The sequence below is a fragment of the Pelodiscus sinensis genome, chromosome 2, assembly GCF_052426305.1.
Source record: "Pelodiscus sinensis isolate ZL-2025 chromosome 2, ASM5242630v1, whole genome shotgun sequence".
Lineage (NCBI taxonomy): Eukaryota > Metazoa > Chordata > Testudines > Trionychidae > Pelodiscus > Pelodiscus sinensis.
The window spans coordinates 258,300,575-258,310,405 of NC_143053.1; positions in this window are offsets into that span (position 1 = coordinate 258,300,575).

Consider the following 9,831-nt stretch of genomic DNA (forward strand, 5'->3'; position numbering starts at 1 on the left):
CACAGATTTCCCCACAGATTTCCCCTCTCCTGGCCATGCCACTGGGCCCAGGCTTAGAAGTGCTTCTGCAAAGATGCCCTGGGCGCCTCCCCCCCCCTTTTCCACAGCTCCCTGTGGACTCCCATAAAAGCCAAAAAATGCCCTTGAAGTGCAACGGTGAACAGGCTGTAAATGCCACTCTCCCTGCAGCAGGGGCAATAAAACTCCAGAGGGTGGGGTCATTTCCTGAGCTGCCTCTCTCCGCTCCCCAGGGGGGGCTGGCAGCTCGTCTCTCACCTCCGCCCCCTGCTAGAAACGAGCCCCCAGGTGAACCCAAGGCTGCCTTTGAAGGGGGCTGTTTAGAAAGCGCCCAGCTGGGCCCTTTTGTCCCAGGACAAAGCCGGGCGGGAGGGTGGGTTTGGCATCCAGGGGCGAATTGCAGTTGCCTGTTGTTCGTTGGGGTGGGAAAATGAGGCAGATTGGGGTGGCCCTGGCTGGGAAGGTGAGGGACCCTATAAGCGCTGACAGGGGTTGTTCCCACAAGGCCTTGCTTGCAGCTGCAGGCCTGCCAGGCCGTGGGGTGGCCGTGGAAAAGCCCCATGTGCCCCGACTAGAGCAGGAGAAAAGAAACCTGCCCTGCCCCATGGAGTAGCCCTCAGACCACTCACAGAGAGAGAGAATGCCTGTGCGCTACAGCCCGGGCTGCGAGCCAGCTGGCTTTTAGCTCTCGCTGTACAGCAGGGGTGGGGAACCTTTTTGGGGTTCGGGGGCCGCTGACCCACAGAAAAATCAGCCGGGGGCCGCACACGAGTGAGAAGCCAACAAGAAAAGCAGCCCCCCGCTGCCGTGGGCCCCGACGGAGGAGAAAGACCCTCCCCGCACCCCCCTCGCACACCAGAGCCGAGGGGGGCCCAGACGCGTAGATTTGGTGTGCTCCAGGGTGCTGGAGACCCAGTGCCAGCCCCCCGCCACCGCCACGCTGAGCTGCACTGGACCGGGCGCACCGCTCTCCAGCTGCCTCGCAGCTGGCTGCGGCCACGGTCAGCCGTCCTGCGGAAGCCGTAGGAGTCCCCCGCACCTACGGGGACCGCTAGGAACCTGCCTTCCCCTGGCCTTGTGGCCCCGCTGTCCGAGATGAAACCTCGGGAGGGAATGGGCTTTTCCTTTAGCGCCGAGATGGGAGCCTGCAGCCCCCGGCGGATGCCCCCTCTGCCCGGACGTGCCCTGCAGCCCCTCGTGTTCTGCGCCTCCCCCCCCCCGGGCGTTGAAGCGCAGGGCATTAGCTAGGCTGGCAGGGAGACAATTCCACCACCCCGCCGGGCCGGCACTCGCTACCGCAAGGGCCGGGGGGTTTCCACGGCAAAGCCGCGGCTTGGAGAGGTGGCCCTGAGCGGAGTGGGCCGGAACCAGGGCTTGGAGCAGCTTAGTGTGTCTCGGGGGTTGCGGGGGGGGGGGGGAGAGGACTGATTTTTTTCACAGCCCTGAGCAATGTGAGGAGGTCGCCCTGAGATGTTGGTGTTGAATAGGCCTTAGTGTGTGTGTCTGTGCGTCGGGGAAGAATGTGTGTGTGCGTGTGTGTGTGTGTGTGTCTCAGAGAAGAATGCGTGTGTGTGTCTGTCTCAGGGAAGAATATGTGTGTGTGTGTGTGTGTGTCTCAGAGAAGAATGCGTGTGTGTGTGTGTGTGTGTGTGTGTCTCAGAGAAGAATATGTGTGTGTGCGTGTGTGTTTCTGTGACTTGGGAAAGAATGTGTGTGTGTGCGTGTATGTGTCGGGGAAGAGTGTGTGTGTGTGTGTGTGAGGGAAGAATGTGTATGTGTGTGTGTTTCTGTGTCTCAGGGAAGAATGGGTGTGTGGGTGTGTGTGGGTGTCGGGGAAGAGTGTGTGTGTGTGTGTGTGTGTGTGTGTGTTTCTGTGTCTTGGGGAAGAATGTATATGTGTGTGTGAGTGTGTTTCTGTGTCTCAGGGAAGAATGTGTGGGGGGGGTCATGTCTCAGGGAAGAATGTGTGTGTGTGTGTGTGTGTGTGTGTGTGTGTGTGTGTGTGTGTGTGTGTGTGTGTTTCTGTGTCTTGGGGCAGAATGTGTTTCTGTGTCTCAGGGAAGAATGCGCATGTGTGTGTGTGTGTGTGTGTATGTGTGTGTGTGTGTGAGAGAGAGAGAGAGAGAGAGAGAGAAGGGGAAGGGGAAGAATGTGACAGAGCCGGGGGTATGGGGTCCGGAGGCAGAGCAGGCCAGCTGAGACAGGGAGTGGGCAGAGGGGCCAGGCCGTGGGAAGGCCAGGCAGAGAAGAAAGAGCGGGGAGGCTCAGACGGGAGGGTTTCTGAGGAGGAAGACGAGGATGGGGGGGGTTTCCAGGGTCCCCCACCATCCCTGCCCGCCTGGGGCTGTGGGTGGGTGAGGCGGGGGGGGGGGGGCGGAGATGCACAGCGTCTGGCTGGCGGTGCACGGAGCCGTCCCGACTAAACAACACCAAGGCAGGGGCCCTAATGAAAGCCACGTGGGCTGTGGGGAGGCGGCCGCGCAGCCCTGGGGGGTGCTGTGGGAGGCTGGCGAGGCGCCAGGGAGACCACAAGGCCCAGGAGGAGGAATGAAAACCTTATGAGGGGGAGAGAGTTCTTGGGGTAGGGGAGGTCCCAGACACCCTGCCCCCCGCTGTGGGGAGAGACAGGCAGCATGGGAAAAGGAGGCACAGAGCAGCTGGATCCACTCCGTGGTACCTCGGGCCTCCCCCCGAGATGGGGCAGCCCCGTATGGTCTCTGAGGTGCGATCGCTGGGGCCTCGCCGGCCCGCTCCCATGGCGACCATAACGGGTACCAAGCCCTACACTGACATGCAGCCACCTCTGGGGAGGAGGCGATATTTTAGGCAGCAGCCCCACCCCCACTGCCTCCTTCCTCCTCTGGCGAGGGGGCTCCCCCGCTGTCCTACACCCATCTCTGACAGCCCTGCCTCTGGACAGTGCTAGCGCAGATGTTCCCTGAGCCGGCGGGGGGGTACAGACGGCCTTGCCTGGCCCATCCTCCACCCTCCCAGATGGGGACAGGGAAACAGGTGTCTCATCGGCATGTGACCCCAGAGCCTCTCGCCTGCCCTGGGACTAGCCCGGCTGATCCAGGGAGAAGCTGGATTCGCTGCTCAGGCAACCACTGACTGATACCCAGCTAGCCCACGTGGACAGAGACGACTTATCCAGTAGGCACAGTGCCTAGGGCCCACGATACTTTTAGGGGCCCACGAAAATGTTTTAATTTCTTTTCAAATCAGAAAGGAAAAAAATGAACTTTTAGGGTTGAAGACAATGTTTTAATTTTTTTTCTCACATCAGAAAAAAAATGAAACTTTTAGGGCCCACGAAAAGCTATTAAATTTGGCCTAAAACAGAAAAAAAAATGTTGAAAAGTATTTAAAGTTATATCAGACATAATTTTTAATATTTTTTTGTAATGGAGGAAGGGGCTCACGAAGGCAAAAGTGCCTGGGGCCCACGAAAGTCATAACGTGGCCCTGTTCGTGGATGGTGGCGGCCGGGGTCCCTGGCTGGCAGGTTGGGTGGGAGCTCTGTGCTGCCATAGGAGGGAGAGACGGGGGTGAGGTAGTGGATCCAGGGAGGGCCCTGTGTCCTGCTTGGCTCTCCAGAGAGAGAAGTGCTCTGAAAAGTTCAGCTCAGCTGCGGACGTGGCCCCCTCAGCCCAGTTCCTTCCAGGGACCGTCACGGTCCGGGAAAGCCTAGGTCATTGAGCAACAGGGTCAGAACTGAATGTGTCTCAGCTGAGCCTAGACACGGCTCCTTCTCCCTTCCCAGGGCTTTCCTAGCAGGATCGGAACGTGCCACGAGGGGACGTTGTCCTTGGAGAGGGCGAGGCAGTCCCTTCCTCCTGCTCGGGAGTGTCGTGTGGGGAAGAGGGTTCCAAGTCACCCCTTTGAGACACCGGTGGGCTTTTCCCCAATCGGAACTGTTCTGGGCACGGACCCCAAAGGCAACCCCCTTTGGTTCTGGCCAGCAACTTCAGAACTTTACAAACTGTTTCCCAGCCTGTGAATGTAGCATTTTCCTTTTGTCACTAGGGAGCGCATGTTCGCATGGGGATACTCCCTGGGGCAGAGTCAACCTAGCCCCTGGTGTAGAATTCATCCCTCAAACCGCCCACGGGTTGTGGATTAACTATGGCTATGTCTACACTGCCATTTTTTTGCAGAAGTGGATATGCAAATCGTGCTCTCATTTGCATATCTTCTTCCGATTCTTTTTGGGGAAGAGATTTTGCCAATAAAAAGGGGTTTTTTTTTTCGACAAATGGGCCTGTCAACACAGGGCTTTTTAGCAGCAAAACCTTGTCTGCTAAAAGAATCGGGAGAAGATATGTAAATGAGTGCTCCATTTGCATATCCTCTTCTGCAAAAAAAATGCAGTGTAGACATAGCCTGTGTGTCCAAGAGCCCCCCCCCCCTTCCTATGGCTGCACGGGTATCTACTCTGAAGAGCTGCAGTATGTGTTTCTTAAACGGTATTCCGTGGCACAACAGAATTCAAAATGGCCGCCTTTAAAGGGACAGGTGACTTTTTTTTTCTTTTGCTCAATAACTTGCCCCCCGACCCTTTTTTTCTCAATAAGGCCCACCCCCAACCCTTTTTGCCCTGACCTTCTTTTTTCTCAACAAAAAAATCTTTGGTGTACCCCATAAAAATATATTATTGTTTGGTGTACTTCAGTCTTAAAAAGTTTAAGAAACACTGCGCTATAGTGTTGCAAGTGTAGACAAGGTCTTAGTCCCTCGGGCTGGTAGTGATGTGGGCATCAGGGTAGCAGCTTTTCATCAAGGTACAATGTTTCCAGCCAGAAAGGCCTGTTGGCTCAGCTGGTCTGCCCCCCTGCATAACCTTGCATTGAGCCCAAAACCTCATGATGGACGAAAGCATCTTCCAAAGCAGGATCTAGTCCAGATTTCAAAACGCCAAGGTGGAGACTCCACCAATTTACTTTGTGTCATCACCTTTCCTGATTAAAAAAAAAGGGCATGCCCAGTTTCTAACTTGACTATGGTCGCCTTCAACTTTCCGCCTGCTGGCTCTACCCCTCCTGCCCAGCAAAGGCTATAATTCTAGCCTATGGCTCTTCAAGGAGCTGGAGTTGAGAAAGACCTTTGTGGGGACCTGGGCTATGTCTAGACTGCAGGCTTCTTTCGGAAGAAGCTTTTCCAGAAGAGAGCTTCCAAAAAAACTTCTTCCGAAAGAGAGCGTCTACACAGCCAAAGCACATCGAAAATGCGATCTGCTTTTTCGAAAGAGAGCATCCACACTGAATGGACGCTGTCTCGCATTTAAACTGTGATCACTACGGATGGAGTGGCCACCAGGGCACCTGTGCTTTTTCCTCTTTCCTCTTCTTCCGAAAGAACTCCCTCCTCCCCGTCCATACGCACCTTTTTTTGTAAAAGAGGGTACGTCTACACTACGTTAATTCGAACTAACTCTGTAGTGTAGACATACCCAGAGCTCTTTCGAAAAAAGGCTTCTTCCTCATAGAAAGAGGTTTACCAATGTCGGAAAAACCCCTCTGTTCTTTCCGTTTATTTTCAGAGGAACCCCGCTGCAGTGTGGATGTCACTCGGGTTTTGTCGGAAAAACGGCCGCTTTTCCGACAAAACTCTGTAGTGTAGACAGACCCGCAGAACGCTGTTCTGAGCCGCCATGAAGATCCTGCTCTCGAGCCAATGCTGAGATGCTTTGAGGCCCTTCTTTTGGAGTGTGGGTGTTTCTGCTTTGAGAAAGGGACGGAACGGAGCAGAACTAGGGACAGGGCTGTGCTCGGAGGACAGCAAATGGATAAGAAGGAGTACGGGTCCCACCACTCCACCAGGGCCTTCCATGGGGGTGAGCAGAAGATAGACCCTGATGATTCTTTTCCCTGTAGGTGCTCCAACCCGGGTCTGCCTAAAAGCCCCGCCCCCTCTGCCCAGAGGCCCCGCCCCTCTGCTCTGAGGCCCTGCCCCCTGTCTGAGGCCCCACCCATACTCCAGCCCTGCTCCAACCCCTTCCCTGAGGCCCTGCTCACCTACCACTCGGTGCCTTTCACCCTTCCCCAAGGCGGGGCAGTGGGGGGTGGTTGCAAAGTGAGCACCCACTTGTTTTTGCCCCATGGGTGCCCCAGCCTTGGAACAGCCACAGAGAGGGCACCTGTGGATGAGAATTTTTCAAATGTAGACATTTTAAGAGGAAAAAAAAAGTAGGAAAATGTTGAAAGAACTTCTTTCTTATCCTTCTTTGTTTTAACCGGCTCTGGAGCAGGCTGAAGTGTATGTGCCCTTTGAAAGTTAAAATGCTGAAGTTTCAAAACTTTGGTACACACACACACACACACACACACACACACACACACACACACAAACAAATGTGGGACACAATTAAAACACGTCTCTTTTCTTAAAATTTTGAACATGTTTCCCCTGCAAATTACTTTAAAAGATTCTTTCTGTGAGGGACTTGGCTTCTCTCTGCCACGTTGCAACCAAAAGCTGAGAAGTAGCATTTCCAGTGACAGGAAGGGAAACTGAGGAGCGGAGCAGTGAAGGGACATGCCTGAGGTCACACAACATGACAGTGGCGGAGCCCTGCGCTTGTGCTAGTGGATATTAGCAGTTGTGTCTAGCCAGGCTCTGCAGCTCCCATTGACTACAATGGGATTCGCGAGTTCTATGTTTGAACATCAACCGCACAGTCTTCTACACACTACATATGCCATCCCTGAAATGCAGCCTGCTCTGGGGTAGAGCACTGCAATAAACTGCCACACCCCATGCTGCGCGGGCCATGAATCTCTCCCTCCCTGGCGGAGTTCTCCCTGCAGGAAGGCTTGGCTGCCAGATGTTCCCCTTCTGACATCATTGCCTGGGGGGCAGGAAAGGCTCTGGGGATTGGGCCGACTTGGAAAAAATGAAACAAAAGCCGGGCAGGTTATTACCGGGGGAGGGGGGAAGGGCAGGGCTGGGGTGGGAAATGAGGCGCTAGCCGCCCGTGCACTCCATATTAGAGCCCTCCACCTCTTCCCCCAGCCCCTGAGCTGCCAGGCCTTGGTCCTGATGGAGAGGGGCTGGAGGAATTGAGTTAGGAGCAGTCCCATGGGGTGAGGAACGTGGCGGGGAAGGTGAAGGGAAATGGGGTCATTCCCAGGGCAGAGGAGAATTAGCCCTCCGGGCTGTTCTTCCAACGCCAGGCGCGCGTTCACCTCTTCCCAGCTTGTTAGGACGTGACCCTGCCCAGGGTGAAACCCGCTTGTGCAGCAACGTGGTTCGGTAGTAAAAATGCACCGGCGGCTGGGTGACAGGGCCGGCCTCACCATGAGGTGCACGGAGGCGGCCGTCCCAGGTGCCAGACTGGGGGGCGCCAGTAAGCCCCAGAGTGTAGAAAATTGTATCTGCTGCCGGTGATATGTAGGTAGCCGAGCAGTCCCATGAGAGGCAAAGAACAGGAAGAAGGCAGAATTGAGACCTTTCAAAGTTTGGGCCCAAGCGAGGGGGCAAGGGGGCGCCATTTGAGCTCCCCGCCTCAGGTGCCGAAATGTTGTGGGTCGGCCCTGCTGGGTAGGTGTGATGGACCGGGCCGGGTCTGGGCACCACTGAGGGCGTCCGCTCAGGGCGAATTGCTCAAATTTGGGGCTCTCTATAACCCCCAGACTGGAGACCTTCCCAAACAGGCCACAAACCAGTCCCACAGAGCGCTTCAGCTGCCTGCCTGAAGCCTCACGAGCAAAACCCCTCCGGCACCCCAGCAATATCAGTGCCCCAGATGGCCCCGGGCCTCACACACTGGTGGAGGGGTCTTAGACCCCAACCTCACCTTCCCCAAACAAGTCCTGTCCGGTTCCAAGAAACCAACCACAGATCCCAGGTCAATTTTTAATGATTCCTAACATCCTGTTTGCTTTTTTGACTGCTGCTGCACACTGCTACATGGACGTCTTCAGAGAACTATCCACGATGACTCCAAGATCTCTTTCCTGATTAGTTGTAGCTAAATTAGCTCCCATCATATTGTACGTATAGTTGGGGTTATTTTTCCCAATGTGCATTACTTTACATTTATCCACATTCAATTTCATTTGCCATTTTGTTGCCCAGTCACTTAGTTTGGTGAGATCTTTCTGAAGTTCTTCACGGTCTGCTTTGGTCTTAACTACCTTGAGCAGTTTACTAGTCTGTAAACTTTGCCTCCTCAATGTTTACCCCTTTCTCCAGATCATTTATAAATAAGTTGAATAGGATGGGTCCTAGGACTGACCCTTGGGGTACACCACTAGTTACCCCTCTCCCATTCTGAAAATTTACCATTTATTCCTACCCTTTGTTTCCTGTCTTTTAGCCAGTTCTCAGTCCATGAAAGGATCTTCCCTCTTATCCCATGACAACTTAATTTACATAAAGGCCTTTGGTGAGAGACCTTGTCAAAGGCTTTCGGGAAATCTACGAACACTAAGATCTGCTCTGGTTCAGATCTTAATACACTCAGTACTCTAAGATCTGCTCTGGGGCTGGCTCCTGGGATGAGTGTGGGAGATTGTGGCTGCCTCTGAGGGATGGGGGCTGAAGGAGAGCTGGCGTCCAGCGGCGTTACAAGCAGCCACTTGGGGAGCATGGGCAGTTGCTGTTGCAGGTTATGACCCCCTCCCTCCCCCCCCGTGACTGCCTAGTCCTTCCCCACCTGCCGGCTGGTGGTCCCAGGCCTGTGGGAGCCAGGAAACGGGGCTGGTACGGCCCTTGAGGGGGAAGGCAGGGCTGGCTTGGGGCCAGGAATACTTCAGCATTCCCCAGGCCTGGGCTGCATTGTTATTTACGAGAGATGTCTCACCCAAATTAGATTTTGCCGGGCTGATGTTCTCCAGGCTTCGTGTCGAGATGGCTTCAGAGCCGGCAAATGTATTTCCTCCCTCCCCCCGGGAGCCTCCAGCCTGTCAGCATCTGAAAGTGGGAAGAATCACCGGCTTTTAAGTCACGCAGCTTTCTAGCCATGTGTGAGATACCTGGGGAAATGCCTCCTAAACTTTCCAGAGAGGGAAGGTAATAGCCCAGACCTCAGGAGAGGCTGGGAATTCCCAGCTCTTAGACAGCACTTTTCAGCGCAAAGTCCCATTTTACAGGGGGAAACTGAGGCATGGGAGACTAGGGGTTGAGGCAGGACTAGAATCCAGGTTTGCATCAGGCCTGCTCCCCCATGCTGTCTTCTAGGCCGCACTGCCAGTCACATCCTTGGTCAAGTCACTTCATCTGCCAGGACTCTTGAGCCTGGAAAGGCAGATTGGCCCGAAGGCTGGAGCGCTAACCTAGATTTTGAGAGACCTGGATTCGAGTCCCTGCCCCTCTACAGCTTCCTCGTGTGAATCGGACACACTCCCAGCCTCGCCGTGCCTCAGTTTCCTGCCCGTACAATGGCGTTCACTGCACCTCCCTGCCTCGCAGAGGGGTTGGGAGGATAAATCCCTTGAAGGCTGTGAGGTGCTCAGCACTTAAAAGCTGTTATCCCTTTGGGCCAGGTAGGAAACTGAGGCACGGCGCGGCTAAGGAAGCCTGTGGCTGACCCCGGCTCTCCCATGGGCCCAGCTGATGCACTAACCACTGAACCCGCCTTCCTCTCGGCTGTGGGAGCCTGCAACGCAGAACGTCATTCCCACGGCTGCATTGCAGGGGGCACACGGCTCGGCGTGGACACAGCTGGGCTCCCCGCGCCGCTGCCCTATGGTTCGCAGGGAGCTCTGAGGGGCCCCGCTCTCCCTCCCCCTGCCTGGAGAGGGGAAAGGAAGCCGCCCCTAGCCGGGCCCTGGCTCTGGGGAGTGCGGTGGCCGCATGCCAAGTGCTGCCGAC